This window comes from Poecilia latipinna, unplaced genomic scaffold, assembly GCF_001443285.1.
Source record: "Poecilia latipinna isolate Pla-1442-1.1 unplaced genomic scaffold, P_latipinna-1.0 Scaffold164, whole genome shotgun sequence".
Lineage (NCBI taxonomy): Eukaryota > Metazoa > Chordata > Actinopteri > Cyprinodontiformes > Poeciliidae > Poecilia > Poecilia latipinna.
This window is the reverse complement of record NW_015112780.1, coordinates 1-20,946: the sequence shown is the minus strand read 5'-3', so window position 1 is coordinate 20,946 and position 20,946 is coordinate 1. Positions and strand designations below refer to the sequence as shown.

The following is a 20,946-nucleotide window of genomic DNA, read 5'->3' as shown; positions in this document are numbered from 1 at the left end:
GACTTTTTCATATCCCGTGAATATTGGTCGGGACATGTCCCTACCGTCCCTACCCAAACCTACGCCCATGTTTATGATATCATATTTATATTTAGGCCTTCCTCGTTGGTTATTTTATCACAAGTAAGTATACAAAGTATTGCAATTTACACAGCAGTCCCAATTCTCAAAAATTCCTTCACATGATAATTAAAATCTTAGTATTCACAATAACACACTGGTTTCAGCTTTTTTTTTTTTTTTTTTTTTTTTTCCACAACTGAAAGACTTAAGGTGACACACTTAAGAATTTTACCAGCTGAAGGATCACAATTTACAGGGTCCATCAAACCAATTACAACCCACTCACAAACTCATCTGATTTCATTAAACTATTGCAAATGTGACAATTTAAAGTAACAAACTGTCAGTAAAGAAAAAATAACTGAAATTAAAGACAAATATTTTCAGAATTTAGACAGAAACATCTTCGTCCCTCCCATCTGTCTCTCCTTTTTTTTTTTTTTTTTTTGCTTCCCAGCACTGGCATAAGAAACAGAAAAAGGAAAAAGAACATCATAGGGGGAAACAACTAAGACATCTAAAGGCCTTTTATAAGTCATACATTTCAAAAACAAGCCTTTGGGAGACCCACGGATGGCATGATTTATGCGCTCATATGTGTTTGCATCATATTTTGTAATGTAAGCAACACAACACAAACTGCAACAGTTACACAATGAATCATCTGACTTGTTGCATCATTGCCATACAGAGACATCTGGTGCATCCTCTTGTTTTAACTCACCACACGCCTCCATCCAGTCCTGTGGGAAAGAACAGAGAGAGATTTCTGTGCCGTTTGGCGATTTAACGCTAAATCGTCTCCGGGGAATTTGAACAGGCCTCCGTTTTGTCTTACTTCTGCTCACTTTCTCACATGTGAACACACATGGACACATTCACGGCAAACACTGTGATATCACCCAGGGACTTTTTTTTTTTTTTTTTTTGATGGATAACATCCACATACAGCCAAGGCACAGATCGGCAGTGCCACAAGCCACACATAAAAACAATTACATAGCCAAGGGTGTTGTCATGTACAGTCATTTTCAATACAGTGGAGTATTTTTGAAAAGCTAATTAATTTCAATAAATCAGTTCACTAAGGTAAACACATTAGATTCATTGCACAACTATACGGTTGTGAATTATGACTTTACGCTCCGCAGCTAATGAAAACATGACATTTAAGATTACCAGAGCAATAAAAAATATATTTAATAAAGAAATGTGGGCCTAATGAAAAGCATATTTAATACCTGGTGGTAGTAAATGTACCATATAAATGGTCGTTATTTTCAACAGGTACTTTAAATCTAACAAAAGCTTTGGAATCATATTCTAATTTATTTAATATGAATGTACAGCAGTTCAGTTCAACTTTGAAAGAAGAAAGAATTTCTTAATTAGATATGCTTTTAAAGATTTTCTTGGTTTTAGAGGCCCTTATTTGACAAGGATCTGACAGGAAGGGAGGTTGAGAGCAAGGGGAAAGGTCAACAAGCTGGGACTTGAACCTGTGACGCCCTGTACGTGGGTCGCATGCTTTACCCCTGCACCACCGCTGCACCCAGGAGGTGAGATTTCTACAGAATTTTATGTGGGTATTGGTTTCTTATTGCTGCACCAGCAGAATCCTGATGCTCCCGTTTCCCTTTGATTGATGACTGTTCCTGAAACAGCAGCTGGAGAGGCTGTCATTGTTTCAGCCCTCGGGTTACACTTTGCAGAATACCTACAACTGCCCTTCCTTTTCGCTATAGAGGTTATTAGGACTGTATCCAACCAGAGGTAATGATAGAAGACGGACAAAATGGCCTGCGGGTCAAAGGTGGAGTGAGGGCTGCATGGGGACAAGAAGTGCCTATGCAGTTAAATCATGTCTTCAGTGAAAAACAAATCCATAGCCAACCGCTAAATTTATGAGTTTTTGACAAATGTCTGTTTATTAGTAAATGAAAACCCTAGTAAATTAGTAAATTGAACCAAAACCCCAGCATTGCATACATGTTCCATGCTTCCTCCTAACACACCTAATCCACTGGGTTCATTCCATTCATTTTCCTGAAAACTTTTACCAAAAACTCTAGTCTTTTCCTTTCTTTTAACTTTTAATGTTTGGCCTTCAAATATAATTGTATCACTTAAGCTATTGATTTAAATTCACATACTCTAATGAAATATGCAAGTTCAAATTTCCCGCTTGTAGGCACACCAGAAAAAAAAAAAAAAATCGGAATGCAGTGTGAAAAGTTGGCACTAATTCTGCATAATACCAACTAGGGCTGCATGATATTAGAAATAAATGTTTTTTTTGTTTTGTTTTTTTTTATGGATACAATTGTTGAATTCTGCAATGACAATATCCAGTGGCTTCTCACGCTTCACATTGCTTCCAGATCTCTTTGCGATCCCAAGCAGACGCTTTCAACTGTGACGGGTGTGAGAATCCAGCCAAGCAGGTAGAATATTGTATTGGTATGGAAACTGGATATTCACGACAGGTTGGATTCTAATTAAACTTTGGCATACCCACAGAATGACAATATATTTTTTGTACAGACCAACACTTGGTTTTAGAATATTAAAACATTCACATACAGATATGGGGGGGGGGGAATCTTATAGAGTCCAAACTCTGGCATAATACAGAGTTTTTGCCACAAATATGGAGGAGAGTCACTGGAAGCACATTTCATTTACCAACATGAGGCATCCTGCCAGATGCTTCTCACTGTTTTGCAAGAGGCTCCCATGTTACTGGTACATGCATTCTGTCTCGCCTGTGCTGTCCTGCTGCAGCTTTTCCTGAGCCTGCACGATGTTTGAAGTGGTTGAAAGGTGCTTCCTTTCCAGGAAGAAAGAGCTCAAAGCTTCTGTGTGCAGCATCGCTCGCACAAAGCGACTCACACATCTCAAATCCTTCCAATAACAATGTTTTTCTGAGCATTTTGGCATTTTATTTTAAGCTCAGACTGAACCAAGTGCCCAGTGAGCATTTACTCTCACTTGAAAGCGCAAGCTAGTTTCCCTAATCTTGAAGTCACTAGTAGCATTGCGTATAAGTGTATCAAATTCTTCCACCGTCTCTGTGAATGTTAAGACCCGAATCGAAGTCTTTATGTTTTGTAAATTTGTCTTTTTTGAGCTCGACAGCCTTGAAATTAATTCCTTTCAAAAGACATTTCAGTAGCATCAAATCATGACAAATTTCGTTTTAAATGCACAGCGCAACACAGTTCACACTCCCAGGTCAAAGAGGGGGGGTGTCAGTTAACTAATCTATCGAATTCTACCTGCAGTAACGAGTGGAGAGAGGATCATATCAACACCGCTATTGATTTTGTCTTAGAGGGACTTCGTGATGGTTGAATTGTACCATACATAATGAATAGGCTCACAAATACACTAAATCCTGCCTTTGTATTCGTCACAAAACGTAAATGGACACGCGTGCGCGCACACACACACACACACACACACACACACACACACACACACACACGTACCAGGCTCCCATGCAACAACCACAATTGTCAAGTGTGAGTGATGCAGCGATGATCCATCTGTCCAAACACAGTCAGGGGAGTGTGAGATGGGGGTCACACCACAGTGCTGATAGATGCTTTTTCCCCTCTTCCTGCATTTTCTCTGTGGCCAGACAGATCATGAAATTCATCCAGACTTTGGTCGAGACCAGAACACACAAAGACACGATCTGCTTCACACAAGGTGGTGTGTTTGGGCTGCAGCTGATAAGGTGTTTACAGGCAAGTTAATGCTTATTTTGTCTCGCTGTTATGATTTATAAAATTATTTTCATATAAATTTTTATCAGATAAAGGACATGAATATATAAAATTCCAGATGTTACATTTTTTTTCCAATTATTTATACCTAAAACGCATTTATAAAATATTGGTCAAGTCAACTGTCCGGCTGAGTTAGATGGCCACTGGCTACCAAAAAAATAAAAATAAAATCCAGCAGAGGAACACAGCAGTTGTCTCACTTACAGAGAGGCAGCTGAGGTGCCTGACTGCAGCATAAAACACCACAAGATTGACAGAGAAGTCTGATTTTTTTTTTTTTGTGCTCTTCTCACGTTCGCAAGAACTAATTCTGTGCCATGTGGTGAAATCTTTCGGTCTATTAATGTTATCTGTCCCTCATCCCTCACTGTCTACCTTTCATTGACCTTCTCCCCTCAATGTTTATGCCTTTAGTGCACCTTAGTCTGTCGGGTGTCAGAAAGGCTCAGTGGAGCTGAGTGGAGTGATGACTTTGTCATCAAAGGCTCATCGCCACCCAGCAGGACCATTTCCGCTCGGTAACCCCCCAGATCAGAGGGCAGATTCGTTCCGAGGGAAGAAATGTTTGCGTCTCTAAAAAAGCGGAATTGAAAAGTGTATCCGGATCTGATGGCTTGTTTGTTTCAAAACCTTATCTGCAGTGCACAGAGTGGCCTTTGGGGCACAAATCAAAGGTGCACATGTACGGCCTTTCCCTTTCTATGTCTTTCTTTTTCTCAGTACCAGAATGTATTTTACAATGTGATTCTTAGTTGAGCTTTTTCTCTAGTGACTACTCATTCCTGTCCTTCATCCAACTGAAGTACATGCCGAGAATAAGCGATAAAACAATATTATTCAAGGAAATGTTGATCATCCTTACTTATTTTTAAGGTTCATTGCTAGTTAGAAATGCTGCATCATATTGATGAATATGTTTCTTTTCTTATGTTGACATTCCATTTTATAAATACAAATATAAATGGTGGGATAGTTTCAATGACGAACACTTCATGCCATTTTAAATTCAAAATTAAAAAAAATAAATTTTCTCCTGAATGCTGCCTCTTGGTAACATTGCACCATTGTGAAGCAACTCTTTGAAATAAATGTCATTCATCATAGTTTTGTTTTGATTTTTAAAATCTAACAAAGATAAATTTGATTGATGTTCAAGTAAAGTTCAGATTATTCCTATACTTCTTATTCCATAGTCCCCTATAGCAGTGAACCTTGCCTGTATTGTTTTCTTATACTGTGTTTCACACACAATTTTCTTTGTTCACCAAAAAAATTCAGACTCAACAAGGTATAAAATCAGACTCCCCCATCCGTCTTGTGCTGTGCTACGTATAGCTGTGTTTGTGCTGTCCCTCTTGTTGCTCACATCCTCATTATGACTCTTGCTCATATCCTCATTAATCTTCCTTTCTCCTAGAAAGTGATTTTGCAGGTAATCGTTGTCACAGCTACTTTGACTCAGTGTTACCATCCTTTGCTATATTGATTAATAGAACAAGAAAAAAGGCTCAATAGTTTCACTCACGCTTTTGCAGACAAGGAGGTTTTTGCCAACAAGGTCGTGTCTCATACCGGATTTGACCTATCAGGATTTTGCATTTTCTCTTGCAGTCTGAGATTATCTTGGCCAGAAGTTGTTGTTTCAGGGAGTCAGTTTAACGACTAAAGGAGACAGATCGTTAAACCCCGTACTTGTGACTGTCTAACATTTTAAAAAGCAACTGTTTATTTTCCTTTTATCTTAAATCTTTAATGACCTCACGACTTGATTTTTAAGTTTTTGCTAAGTTTTTTGGATTCCTGAAGCAATGTGTGGTTTTTGACTGTGAAGAGACATAAATCAACCTTACTTACTACTTACCGTTCAAAGAAAGAAAGAGGATGGATTCTGTTAACTTTCTTTTTCAACAAATGGAGGAAAAAGAGAAGTTTAATAAACCCCAGACCCTGAGGATCTGAAGCAAAACTTTTCTGCCGGTGATCAGTTTTATCCCTGGCTCTCTTACTTAATTACAGAAGTGTTTGTTTGTTTCCTAAAACGTGTAATAAAACTTCAACACACTGTCTTGAGGTCAATTTAGGGTAATATTACCCTATCTCAGTTTGTCCTCTTTGGGCTTTTTTTTTGTTTTTCAGTTGAAGGAGCACAATAATTCCCAAACTATACAAAATTCCTTGTGCTGTATTTTTGGAAGCAGCCTCAGTGACAAGTCTGACCACAACCATAGCTTGGGTCCAGATAAATCTGGGACATAGATCACACACAGTCACACACACTCACTGAATCACATAAACACATAAAAATACACCGACTCACCCAGCTGTGTTTCTCAAAAGCACACCCAGCAATTTCAACCAAGTCCCACCCTGTCTACCAAAGATAGTTCATTTAGCACTGGAGCACATGCTTTCATCACACAGTCTGCAAATCTATATATGCAACTCCAACTCCGCACGAGACAGGCTGCATTAAAATCCAATTTAGAAGTGTGAGTGACATCATTCATCGCGAGAGCAAAATTCTTCCAGCGCAAAACTCAAAAATATTTGACGGCAGTTCTAGCTCTAACTGGGTCAGATCTAGTCAATTTTGCTCCCTTTGTGATTACTGTAGGCAATTTAAGCGGACATGTGGTTCAAAAGCACAATGTAAAATCTAGAAAGGCAAATTCTCGAGTTCACAGCCAACGCAGTTCAATTCCGGCTTGAAGTCATGGTAGAGCAAACTCAGATCACAACCAAGTGCAGGCTGCATTTAATGTTTGTGGTTTGATTCCTGCTGTTGAGTAATATTCTTTTTAATAAGAAAGCAGTATGGTGATTTTCCTTTCTACTATACTTAGATAAATAAAGCATCGCGAGACACAAACACCATCTATGTTTAACCCTTTATGGTTTCATTATGATACCAGAAAAAACAACTAGATTGTTTTTATGTCTTAAATAGATTATATAAACTTAAACAAAAGAAAAGTTGTGGATGGTTTGGAACATTTCCTTGTCTGAAGGCAACATTCTCATAGCCTGGCTAACGCCTTTCTATGCAAATTTGCTCGATTCTCATCTCCCATCAGGGCTCCGTCTGGGATTTCTCTCATAGAGTTTGATTTCTCAGATTTATTTATGGCACTTCTCTAATTGCAGTGGAGGTTGTTTGCTTACAGAACACACAATTTCCATTTATCTCCACGGCATCAAACTGGCACAATACATACGTCACAGTCAAACATTAGCGACTCTGGCAAGCAATCAGTTCTCAATGGCGAAGAGTCCAGACCCTCTGAACGAAGCAAAGCCTATGACAACAGATCGGTTTATGTCAGGCTGCAACATTGTACTATAAGTTACAATTTACATTAATTTAAGGTTAAAAGCGTAATAAAAACACTCTTGAAAGTGATCAGCACTTTTTCTCCTTTTAAAGAATAATGCACACTGCTTTTTCCTCCTCTATGCTGCATTAGAGATTCAGTTCTCCATACCTTTACCCTCACTTCCCTCCCGTTATCACAGCTCTCATCTTAATCACCGTTTTATTTTATTTCACCACCACTGTGCTCAACTGAAAGGGACTTAAAATGATATAGAATGACGTTCAATTCATTGCGTGTAATTGAAGAAAAACTGTGGAAATTAGAAGAAAACAAGAAAGACAAAGATCAGTAATATAATGAAGCAGGGGAAGTTTATTTTTCCAGCCCATTTTTTCGCGAGGCAATGCAGTGCTTTACGGCGCATCAAAGGAAAGACAAGAAGAAAATAGCAAAGACCTTTAAGAATTTGCGTAAAGGAGAGCTGCATAAGTATTTAATATAAAAGCATTGCATTAAAGAAGCAGATGATAAAATACAGATCAGCTTCCTATAATAGAAAAAAAAAGGATCTATATACAGGGCACACACTCTCCATTGCTGCACCAATTATCATCATTCACAATCCTCTGAACTTGTCTAATTTACGATGACCTGTCTGCTGCCGTTGCTGAGAGATGTCTGTGTAAAACGATCCATCAAAAATATAAATAAATAAATAAATAAATAAAAGAATAAAAATCTGTGTCTGACCCTGGCACTGATAGGCTGCTGAGACGGTGGCTCTGACACATCGTCCAGACCCCGAGGCGACTGTCTGAGCTACTCAAAGTGTCAAGAAAATGGTGTTCGCAGGGAACAAGTTGTCACAACTACAGAGCAGCGTTAGTCTTTTAAACCTAAGTGACACAACCCGGAGTTTGTCACTACGGTCTCAAGACTATATCTCACTCAGGGCTGGATGGGTTTTAAGCCGACACATTATATATATATATATATATATATATATATATATATATATATATATAATCTGTAGGCCCATACAAGAATGTGAACAATAAATGCAATTGCCCTGAGGAATTTTGACAATTTCATGTCATTTTCCCAATTTCTATCCACTGCAGTATTGCACTGGCATCGAGTATTTCTCACACCTCAGAGCCTTTGTTCTGTCTGTTACTTGATTACTGAGGCTGATCCACATAAAGAGGAGCTCTTTCAACTAATTCTCTCTTCAAGACTCAGAGAAATAATTCTCCATACGTGAAACAAACACAAACCTGCAAATGAATCCGTAATTGTTCTGATAAAAAGCATGAAGTCTTTTCATGGGGGAACGGTGACACTTTTAATGCTTTAATTACATGGTTGGTTAATGGGAAGTCAGCTGTCTCGCTGGGCGCAAAATTATACTATCTGTGTCTACAGCTGTGAACGCATGCAAAGTCTTTGCATTCAGAAAAAAAAAAAAAAAAAAACCCCAAAAAAAAAATGGGAAGGGAAGGAAAGAAAATGGGGTCACTGCCCCTCCAACATCAAGGCTACCAACTAACCACAGTCCCAACTCATTGATCTGCACTGACAAAAGGTCACGAAAATGCTACCTTGACTTTTGCCTGACTACAACTGAAAAGAAAATTACAGTCACCCAAGGGTAAATTCTTCGTGTTCAGCTGAAAGTATGAAATCACAGAGCACAGATGTGTTTTTTTTTTTTTTTTGACTGAAGGAGACTGCAGTTTCAAATCATCCGATTACTAATATCGCAATCAATCATAAGCTTTCGCAATGACCACAGTATGACTTGAGGAATGATGGATGAAATCTTTTCCAGATTACGCAGGCACGGCTGTGTCCCTTCGGTCGCGCTAACTGTGAATAATCAGCAGGTATTTGTTTTTTTAACAGTTTTTAACAGTCAGAGTTTCTTGGACAAATGTGCAAATGAAATACTAAACTTATCCCTACCGAATAAATAGCGTATTCCTGTACTGCGTTTAAGCAGAATTTAAAGCACGCTGGTGTACAAGCCAAGCCTGATTGACAAACACTAAACGATCAGCTCTCGGGCGCTCACAGAAGGATCTAAAGTTTCCTATGATTACTGTAAGAATTAGAAAGCAGCTAAGCTATTGGCAAAAAGCTCCTGCTTGCTTTTTCAAATAATTTTCAGTTTTTGAAGGAGTTAATCTTTGAGTTTTTGCACAAATAAAATGCATACACGCCCATCTACTCTAACATATTCTTTGTAGTGCCGCCACATCTCCTGATGTAGTTGCCGTACAATACGCTTTAAAGGCAAAAGGTCTGGTCTACCATGACTTGCTGAGCCCATCTCAAATCAGCTTTGTTTTTCCACCAGTCGCTTGACATTATTTATCACGTTCAGACCCGAATCACATCATGAATTATCTAGTTTTGAAACTTGCATCCTCCGTGGAACAAAGCATGCTAATGTGTTCTCATTAGCAGAGTATGCAGAGGAACGAAAGCAGCAAAGCCAACTGTAATTTGCATTGTTTCCTATTGCCTTTTTTTAACATGTGTAACCTCAGCAGAATGCAGTCATTAAATAAACCAAGGAAGCAAGCACAGTTAGATCTGTCCCTTCAGTGGGAAATAATTAGTATCAAAGACGGTTGCGAAAACAACCATTATGTGTTTTATCAAGAGTGAACGCATCAAAAAAAAAAAAGATGAAAGGAAGAGGGGGTAACGTTTCCATTTTTTTTTGCAGCAAAATTTTAAAATATATATATCTTCAATTGTTTAAATTGATTGGTTTTTAAAAAAAAAACAAAAAACAAATACCGTGCAATCTATTTTCATCACATTGATAAAATGTTGATAAATAAACATGTTATATGTTAAAGCTTCTTTTCAAACTGAAATGCATATTTGTTGCAATCAAAACATCCAATCCTACATGGACTGCCAGCTTCTACAACACACTAATTATAAAGCTGAAGACAGCAACATGAACCTATCCGGCTGAAAAAAAAAAAAATAGAAAAACACAAAATACACATGCACTTTGATTCACATCAGGGACCTACGAAGAGGAAGCCATAAGGAAGCTGCCTTGAGATTAGTCATATTGCTGCATCTGAAGAAACGTGGCCCAAGTGATAGTAAATTAGTACTTGGTTCCTCTGGAACCAATTAATTACCCAACTCTGTGTGTGTGTGTGAGAGAGGGCTGGCCTTTGTATCTGTCCTGTTAAAAATCACAGATGCGCACAAGCAGCACTAAAATGGCAGCAGCTTTTTCCACACAGAAAGGATAAAGCAGAGGTAGCCGTTGTGTGTTTGTGCGATGCATGCGCCTGCCTGCCCAGGTCTCCGCCTCTCTGAACTCGTCTCCCGAGGGTGAGCTGGAACAACAGAGGAGCAGAATCGGAGACGGAGCCTGCAGGCATCCGATGCGATCATGTCTCTGCTAGACGAAGCAAGAAACTCATCTCCCTCTTACCTTACTCTCTTTCTTTCTTTTACTCTGTGCCACTGAGCTATATGAAGGGTTGTGTTTCATCGAGAGCTGAATGGACTAGTCCACTTTGACAGTTTGCCTTCTCAAAAATAGAGACACCAGAGATTTCTAGCCACTCTCGGAACCGACCAGTAACCCTAGCCCCGGGCAGCTGTATGAAAGAGAAAACTTCAACCTCACTACAGAACGCGTATTTTCATTTTGTTTTTCAGTTAACTTCTGTCGAAGGAGAGCCATGGAGGAACAGCTTTTCTTACGTGACACACAAATGATGAATTCAGCAGTCATGCACTCAGAAAGTAGAAGTTTGACTACCTAAGGACTTCATTTGCTCTGAATGCCTTTTGTACTGTTATGTAACAATAAACATAGATGTTGGCTCCTAAAGAAACATGAACAAATTTATTGCAATGAGCCGGGGAGCACAACTGATGATGTGTTGCATTGGAGGTTCCAGGTGGAAAATGCTCGACACCAGTGTGGTGGTGATTTGTAAAGGGACTTTTAACAACCAGTCCTAGCAAGTTTACCTCTTTCAATGGAAAAGGCCTTGTAAAGAGAATGAAATGGTAAATGGACTCAGCTTTTCCAGTCATTTTGACCACTCAAAGTGTTTCACACTAGAGTCACATTCACCTATTCGCACATTTATGCACAAACAGTAGGCAATTTGGAGTTAAGTGCCTCGCCCAGGAGCACATCGACATGTGGCAGGACGAAGCTGGAATCAAACTTACAATTATGCAATACAAAAACGCAATTGTTATTATTATTATTATTTTTTTAAGTCCCAAGCTTAGTAAATAAGTATTTAGATTTCCAACCACTTATCTTGACCTGCTGCCAAGCTTATTTGCAGCCTCTAAAGATGTCGGTGAACTAAACAAATCAGCTTCACTGTTTCTATGAAAAGGGATCCTTCTTACTATATTGGTATGGACTGGATGATTGGGATCTTATCACGGTAACTTTGCATTTACTTCTGTACAATTCAGTCTTCCCCCACGAGACACAGCTAGACATTTAAAAATGAACTAGATGTGCATCTACATCCACGTTACGGTGCTCTTATTTTCTTCTAAAAAAAAATAATAGCTGCTGCTTGTTTAAGCATTGCTTCTGTAAAATGGTGAAAACATTCATCAAACGCCTTGACATGTTCAATAACCTCGGTTTATCCTCTTATCTCTGTCCTCCACTTATGCATTTATTACTTCTTTTGAAAATAGCTATTACACTTAATACCGTGCTTCTTTTGTGAAGGATGGATAGATACAAATCACTCTCTATTCATGAAGTGTTGAGGATGACACACACAGAAGTCACATCCAGAATCGTCGCTGCAAGGTAAAGAACCTTAAGACCTCACACATCATTATCTAACACACACCAATAGATGTCGTCAACCACATGCTTGCAGGATCTAGAGCCTAACGACCAGGTTTGTCCTTCACTGTGTGGTCATTAACTACTGTCACAAAGCCTTTTGTGGAGGTAAATTTCTCCAACAAATTCCTCTTCGATCATCATGAAAAGCAGTGAATTAGAGCGCAAGCTGACAAAACACTGCAGCAGAAATGCTGGCCTAACGAGGGTCCAGTCGTCATTAACACACACAAGAGGCGACGGAGGCAATTTTAACAATTACAAAATAAACTTTGAGGGTTACACTGAACATTTACTTCCAGAGTAAAGGTTTACAGCAACTTCCTAGACAGAGTGAGCTGTAAACTGATGTTGATGTTCATTGCTAATAATAAAGGTTTGAGGTCAAACTTGTATCTTTACTGCAAGTATCGCTATAACATAATAATATTTAAAAAAAACAAAACAAAAACCATCAACGGGATTTTATTACAAAATGCAAAAACATTTTCTAGTGTGAGGTTTTGCTCAGATGAATATAATAAACCACCTCAGATTAGGTTTCCCCAGTTATCCCCCTTGATGAGAAAGTATTATGTAGATAATATTTTTAATTAACAATAACTTAGGAAAGAAGAGAAAGGGCACACATTATTCAGAATTATTTATGTGCTTATCTTTACGTCCTTCTTTGACCTTCATGTTGTGAGTCGCTCACTTTTACAAAGTTTATTACAGCCCCGGCTGGATTGTTTTTCTGTTTTAGCGACACCCTAGTATCATCACTGGCCTCCGTTTAGCCCTTTTTCACTTCCTGGATACACGCCTGTTCAGCAGTCTTAAGGAGCCATTTAATATCAACTTTGATATTTAAGCATTAATACGACGCACTAAATTAAAACTCAATTAAGGGCTAAACACTGCGAGTCTGACGCACATGAATAAATATCATTATTAATTCAAAAACTCTTGTTCTGCTTTGTGCCAAAATACGATTAGCTTGGATACGACACAGAGTGCGTCACGATGTGAAGTCATGCAGCCTGTGGAATTGCAGATTAGGGCTTCATGATATTAGAAAATCTCGCGACGGCAATGATATTGGTAAATATCGCTGTGACAATATCAGGTGTGATATATGCCTGTTCTCTTCTTTCCTCTATAATCTGTGCGTCCCACTCTTTGTGACCTTTGTCATTTGTGCTTGGTGAGAGTTTTTTCTGCTTTGAGACACTGACGTACTGAGTAAACATCGCATTAGCATTTTTTAAAGGCAATATGGCATGTGCTTGATAATGAAGCCTATGTGTGTGTTTTTTTTTATTTATTTGTGCCTGACCAACAGGGTCCACCTGGACTCTCTTTAGATGACCATGTGCGACTGCAAAGTTTTTAACTGCAGTAGCTGCGTGCGCCGGGAGGAACAACACAACGATTTATTAAAAAAAAAAAAAAAAGAAATAATGTGAGCAATGTAAGGTTTACACTGTCTCACTTAGCTGGAAATCACAATACATATGCTTAGATTGGCAGTGCTGGAACATTATTTATTTATCTTCACAGCGTGTTACCTCGTCTTATTTTGCATTATTATTATTATAGTCACCAGGTTTTACTACTAGTATTTTGGATCTGTAAGACTGCTCCAATTCTAAAGAGAAAACTTTGTGAAGTACCTTTCACATCAACATGCGGCATTAGATAGATAGATGTGCAGGAAGAAATTCACAAAATGCAAAATTTGACAGTAGGGATGCACGCGTCAGATTTATCAGCTCAATATTCACCATATTCAACCAGATGCATCTACATTAAACACAGTGAATCATGCACCACAGAATGGACTTTGAGTGCATTTTAATGTGAACGTATGGCTCCTTGCAGTGCAATGGAAACTGCTGACGACACTTTTTGTGCTATGCTCATATTACTAAGGCTGGAACTCCATATATCTTATTAACAATGGATTTTTTTTTTTTTGCAGATAAAGAAAAAAAACACTAGGGAGCTGTGCTGAATTAATTTAGCATTCCATTTTCTGTTTTTGAGGAAAAAGCAAAGAACGCATGACTACACACAAAGGTGAGTTTGAGAAATCACTGCAGAAGTACGTAATTAGGCTAAGGGATGCATGAAGAGCACAATTTATGAAGGTGCTTGTTGAGCAGTGTCAGTTGGTCAGTGTAATGCTTTCTGCCATTACTGCATGCAATATTTTAGAAACGATAACTTAACTTACTGCAGTATCTGAGAGCGTTGCAAGACAATAAGCAACATTAGAAGATCCAAACCGTAAGGAAGCTTCTACTTTAAGGTTCATCCTGTATGGTAGGAGTTCATCCTGTAACTGGTGGGTGGCCAGTTTGAATCCCCGGTCAGTCGTTGTGTCCTTAAAGAAGAGACTTCACTCACCTTCCCTGCTGGTGGTCATCAGAGGGCCTGGTAACAGTAACTGGAATTTGGACATGGGTAAAGCTCATCAAGTCATCTTAGTGACCAGCCAAGAAAAAAGTCTGAAATTCGCTGCCTTTAATTGTCACTGCCAGGCATGCAGAAGTGGGCCTTTGTTACTTTCTGAAAGCCAAAACTAATTTAGTGCTTAATTCAGACCGAGCTTAAATGGCGGAAAGAGAGCCGACCTCTCCAGGAGGACAATAAGCCCTGCCTTTCTACAAAATAAGGAGCACTTCCTCATAAAAAGCCAAAGGAGACTAAGCCTTGTGAAAATTCCTCACAACTTAATTTAACAGCATCAGTGAGCAAATGAAGATGCAGTTGATTTCATCTACACGGCCTTGAAAAGGTATTCTCATATGAACATTTTCCCCTTTCGACACGTTAAACAACACAAGCTAAATTTAACAAACAAGAAAAATCACCTAAGTGATCTTATCATGGTGTGTTTTTACTCTAAGATGTTTTGGAAAGGATGCAAAATTAAGCCGTATAACCAAGACGACTGTCTTTTTGTGTGTGTGTGTGTGTGTGTGTGTGTGTGTGTGTGTGTGTTAATCTCCGCACTTGTTTCAGAAGCTACAAATATCAAATTTAAGGCTCTACATTGCAAACAATTGTGAATATCTGAGGATGCCAAACTGACAGATAATTGCAAGCCTTCCGGGTGTTTGTCACTTTGCCCCCCAAAACACTGACAACACATAATGAGTTTCCCTTAATTGACCCAAATGAGCCGTATAGCAGACAGAAATCACTTTCATAGTGTGTCATCACTTCCCACTCAAAATAAAAAAAAAAAAAGAAAGAAATGATGGCTCACAGGAGATTATATGCTACAGAAGTGTGAAGACGCACATCCTGTCTGTCTGCAAGCCTAAAAGGAATATGGGTGATAAAACATGCCATGTTCCAGGACAAATCACACATAAAACAAAGTCACAAAGCTGTAAAATGATGCTTAGCAGAAATATCGTTAACACTTTTTGGATGGAGAGTGAAACCACAACAGCTGAGTGATCAAACACTTTAACAAGCAGATGGTCTCTGATTGTTACAGGGACATATGTGTCGGAAATCTAGAGCAAAACTGTAGGTGTGTGGTTTAGAACTACAAATTGAATGCAAAATTTCTTGATTGCAAGTATCCCACATTTGGGCGGGTATCAATCCTCCGAGTCTTCAAAGCTTGAGGCTTTTATGCAAGTTGAGCCAGAAGCTTTGCACGTATAAACTTACATAAACTTACTGTAGAACACAATTCAAACATATCACTGGGGAAAATGAGCATAGAACCTATCAAAGTTTAATTGTTTGTGTGGTTGAATGGGTATAAAATCATACCCGAGCAATCATTCCTATTTCTTCTCTCAGTAATTTTTTTTATTTTTTTCCCCCCTATTACAAATTACTAAGCAAAACTTTGGACTGTTTAAGTGTACTTTCTTTTTGTTTTTGTTTTTTTTGGGGGTTTTTTTTTTTACGTGCACAGTTAATTTCAGAGTACAGAAACAACAATATATCAAAATCAACTTTCCAGCTCCACAGATTAAGGTAGACACAAGAAGGCCAGGCATGTGTCCGTAGCGATGACGGGTCTAATTTCGGCTCACAGCTAAATATATTTTACAGTGCAACACTGCTCCTCTGAACTGTGGTTTCGTGATACCTTTGATGGCTCAACATCAAAGCCAGATCTCACCACTTTTAACTCTAATAAACTAATTCATATTCTGTGTTTGGGTTCAGCCGAGATGAAAAAAAAAAAGTAAGCTTACCCCCTCACAATGCATATTCATTGGGTGACCGTACAGAGACGCAGACATGCGCTAACAACACTCAAGAGGCTAACAAGACATTGAGCTCTTAAGACTGAATGAAATTTCCCCCGAATTACGGCATATATTAATTCAGAAAGTCCTTCCTGTGTAATTATGATAGCAATTACAGGTTGTGGTCTTGGTTAATACCCCCTCACTGAACTAAATCCCAAGGAATCAGTCTCAGGAGCACACCGAGCATTAATGTGTGGTCTCCACTGTTGTTGACACACCACCCCTTGGGGTCCATCTGGGTTTTATGGTAGGCCCAAAACAGATGTCTCTAAATGTGTTGCGTGTGCTTGTGTGGATGTATGTGTGAGTGATTGTTTCACCTCCAGTCTATTGCTTGAAATATATTCACGTCTGCACGGCCGTCTACCTGACCCACTTGTCTCCGTTTACTGGTGATCTCCCCCCTTTTTTTTGTCAGTGTGTATACCTGACCCACTTCTATCATGAGCATGGCTCCATTTTTAGTTTTGAATTTGTATGAAGAGTTTTTAGTATTTCATTTGAGAATGTTACATTTTCTATTTAAAAATGTAAGAATACTGGAGATTCTCTGTTCTCTTAACATTACACGTTTAATGTATTGGGCTAACTGAAAACATGGATACATATAAGCTCCAACATGCTCATGTATACTTTTGAAATGCATGTTACATGTGTAGTAAAATACTACCGAAGAGTTTTTTTCCCCTGATTTTAAGCCTCTTGTAAGAAAACCAAAGTCCTTTCTGCCAAGATTCAACAAGTTTAGATTGACCTATTGGAGTCGATTGAAAAAAAGGGAGAATGATTTAAGTGCACACATCCATGACAATGATGTATAACTGCTTATGAGTTTTCAGCTGAATGCTTTTGTGAGTTTTCCTGGATGCCTGCATCCATCAAACTCACCAAACACAGCTTTCCTTTCAGCTTAGGGGTAGAAGCAAATGTGTAAATGTCTATAATGATAAATGAATTTCTGTGTACGTCAGTCTGCCTGTAATTTATTGAAGGCACTGAGCTGCAAGGCTGAAACTCAGAGAATGAACGTCCTCACCCGGAGCTGCTCTTCAAAGGAGACTGACTCAGAAAGGTGGAGCGAGAAAGTCAAGTTTAGGGTCACTTAAAGCAGATTGAAGGAGAGGGGCTGGAAAGAATGAAAATAATAGAGGAGGAAAATATGAAAGGGATCAAGATGGGTGGAGGTTGGATGAGGTGAAGGTGAGCAGTGGTCGGGAGACTGGAGCAGGTTGTACTCAAGAGGAGAGGGGGTGTTAAACAGGTCAGGTAGGAACAAAAGGAGCGATGAGTAAGGAGGACAGTGGAGAGGATTACCAAAACGTGGATTTTAGAGGAAAAGAAAGACAAGCCTAATAGAACTTCAAAAAGCCCTTGGAGTTAAAGAAGTTGGAATGGAGTTGAAGTGTGGCTTGGCTGTGAAGGAAACCCCATGGCATTCCCATATATATATATATATATATATAACAACCCACATGCCAAAAAAAAAGACAATTTCTTCACATTTCTGTAGCCCCGGTGTGCTCATGTCATGTGTCGGTGGACCGGTCCTAGAGATGTAATTGAATCAGGACATGAAAATAACAGCAGGACAGACTTGAGGTGAAATAGCTGGGCGCAGCTGGAAAAGCAACACCCCTTGACACCTTCAAAGTAAAATGAAAGGAAACACCGGGGGGAAACAGCGGCGCCGCAAGCATCTGAGACTGCAGCGTCCAGAGGGCCGACTCTGAGTGGCCTTTCACAAGAGCCACAGCTCCAGGTGCGACACAAAGTGGGTCTGTTTAAAATCCAATCCGATGCCTCGTCTACTTTTCTTTTTAAGACTTAAGTGTCTCCGTTTCCAGACAGTCTTTCGGTTTTCTTTAAAATGTGACTGTAATCATCCGCAACTGGGTAATATCATGAAAGAACAGGCGAAAAATGATTCAGGTTCACTCTGCAGTCCCCAACCCCCCGGAAAAAAACATGCTCAGTGTGAAATAAACCAACTTGCTCAAGTTTCCCACAAAGCTCAACATGCTTTTTACGGGTTACAGGAAAAAAAAGAAAAGAAAAAGTTGCACAGGAAGACGGGGAAATTGATTGAGCGGAGGCACAAAGTGCTCTGTTAGCGGCATGCTTTCAACTGAGCTCATCCAGCAAACTATTCGAAAGGGGATATTGCCTGTAAAAACTTTCTTTCCTCTGCTACTGCATACCTCAAGCCACAGCAAGTGTGGGGGGTTCTTGGGAGCACAGTGTAAATAAACCCAAATAAGGTGCAAACAAGCCCAATGAGGAAGGGAAGTGAGGAGGTTGGAACAAAAAATATAAGGTGGGTTATGTTTTCTGCAGCTGCCCAAGACTGTTAATGTCTGCACTTTTTCTGTTAGACACCAGCCCTTGGGCCAAACCGAACAATTAGGTTATTCTTCTGGGGCTGCGAGTGTGGGTGTCTGTGTTGCGAGACTGCGTCTGGAGGTGATAAAACAGCAGCGAGCACATAAATAATGACTTAATGATCCCCTTCACCCTTAGCTATAACGATGACTTTGGAGTTTTCCTACCCGGGACGCCAGTGGGGTGGGCGGGATAATCCACACTTGGCCTCCAGGTGTGCTTTTACTCCGACTCTGTTACTTCTTAACATAACTCACAAATTCCACACGCGCTTTGTTGAGTTCCTGCTTCTCTTGCTCGTCTGCGCTACACATTTTCCGTAAAAGCTTTGCCACTGAAAGCATTCTGCCGTGCCATACGGACACAAACTTCATGCTAAACCTTTTTGCGCTTTCAAGCGAACAATACGCCCGGATAATCTGCATCAATCATCCCATCAATTCATATTCGTTTGCATGACAAGAGCACACAGGAGTGCGCGCGAATGTTTGAGTGACAGGCTGACACCTAATCAAGCTTCCGGCTAAATTATAGTCCAGCCACGGAGGCAGAAACACAATTTCTATAGCTGCTCTGTGACACTGCTGCCTTGCAAGTTGACACACAAATGCACATTGAAGTTAGCAACCCTAACCTTTCTTTGTTTTTTCTAATTATGTTCTTTGACTGAATATGGATCTTTTAGAAAAATAATTTTGTAGTTTCTAAAAAGTTAAGTGGAAACTCTTAAAGCCCTCAGTTATCACAGCAGCATTAAAAACTGAGGTGACATACAGTGTCTATTGACTGTAATAGACACTCATGATTTATCAATTACTTTAACAAGTTGAGCTAAATCTATAAAACCCTGGGTTTTTGAGAAGGTGCGAAATTCCACTTTGGGTAAAAAAGAAAAGAAAATACTGGTTAGTATATTATTATTAGGACTAAACGAAACAAGGAGTTGTTTGATTTAGCTCGTGGAACTGATGGATAAAGACATGAGGAGTTGGTGTGATTGTAGGATTATACTGATGACAATGACATGTTGCTCTAATACTCGCTTTATGCACATTTGTTCCCCAGCCGAAATGACAAACTGCTCCTGTGTCTGAATGAGGCAACTATCTGGGATTTTACCATTTCTAGGTAACTTATTACATCCAGTTTGTACCCGCTGATCTTCTCAAGCTGTATTTTTTTTTTATTGGGCAACTCAGTACACCAATCTAATCTGCATTTTAACATTTCTGGAAGAAGTGAAAATCAATTAAGTTCCATTTTTATCAGTGCAAAACATTTTTTGACTTTCAACAAAAGATTTGATCATCTTTTTACTAAGCCTGAATGCATGAAAAACATTTTTTTTAACTAATTTTATTGTCAAATATCAATTTGGTTTGCCATATTTTTTTTTTTACAATAAAACTCTGTAAACTCACGAATTGGGCATAAATATAAGCGAATAAAACTTGTATTGGAGAGTATTTGATAGGCACATTTTTAAGGGCTCATGCCAGTCGAGACCCCATGGTGTCAAAACCACAGTAACTCTTGTTCATCAAAAATATATAACAATACATTTATATATATATATATATATATATATATATAAAAAAAACATTTTTTACAATGATGGGAGCCTATTTCTTTAAGAAATGCTTATACAAGTCACTTAAAAGAAGGAAAAAAAAGTTATGAGCTGAAAAGAAGAAATGAATAAACTTAAATTCTCCTGTTTTTTTTTTTTATTTTTTTTTTATTTTTAACCAGCAAAGGCTTTAAAGAACCAAACAAAGAGCAGTTGCACAATTACCTCCTGAGAGTCAGCTGCTTGATGGTCCCTTGTATCGGTTTTTGCCTCATATTGTGCCGTCTCTCCTTTTTGATGTTTTTCTTAAGTTAACAAAAAGACGCAGGAAAAACTCCCCACCCCTCCCCATTCCCCTTAACCATAACAGTAAGGGGAGTGCTTTTCCTCCTAGAAGGCCCTAAGGGAGGACTGTGGAGTACAAAATAGATCAGGATGCTACAGGGCAATGGTTTCATAAGGGCAGAGGTCTATTTTTAATGACAACCAGAGCACGGTGATGCCACGCTGTGTGTAGTGCAAGCAGAGAGCAGAAGGATGTTCTGCGTAGGAGTTCTTTCCAGCTCTATGACTGTCTGAAAAGTTCTGCAGAGGTTTTAAGTCAAAAACTACTGCGCAAAGTTTCCCGCAACAACATCCCCTATACAGAACAACGTGAATTCACTGATCCCAGGTTATCGTCAAG

The 20,946-nt window shown here is 39.1% G+C and overlaps 1 protein-coding gene across 4 annotated transcripts in view; it reads right to left on the bottom strand.

The window, feature by feature from the left end:
* sema5a (sema domain, seven thrombospondin repeats (type 1 and type 1-like), transmembrane domain (TM) and short cytoplasmic domain, (semaphorin) 5A) overlaps nt 1-20,578 on the bottom strand; it is a 173,679-nt gene extending 153,101 nt beyond the window's left edge. For 3 of the 4 annotated variants that reach the window (XR_001424644.1, XR_001424643.1, XM_015029807.1), the window contains exon 1: nt 20,487-20,578. The gene's annotated coding sequence lies outside the window, so the exon portion shown is untranslated. The remainder of the gene's footprint in view (nt 1-20,486) is intronic. The other variant, XM_015029805.1, reaches the window with a different exon arrangement.
* Nucleotides 20,579-20,946: the final 368 nt, after the last annotated feature.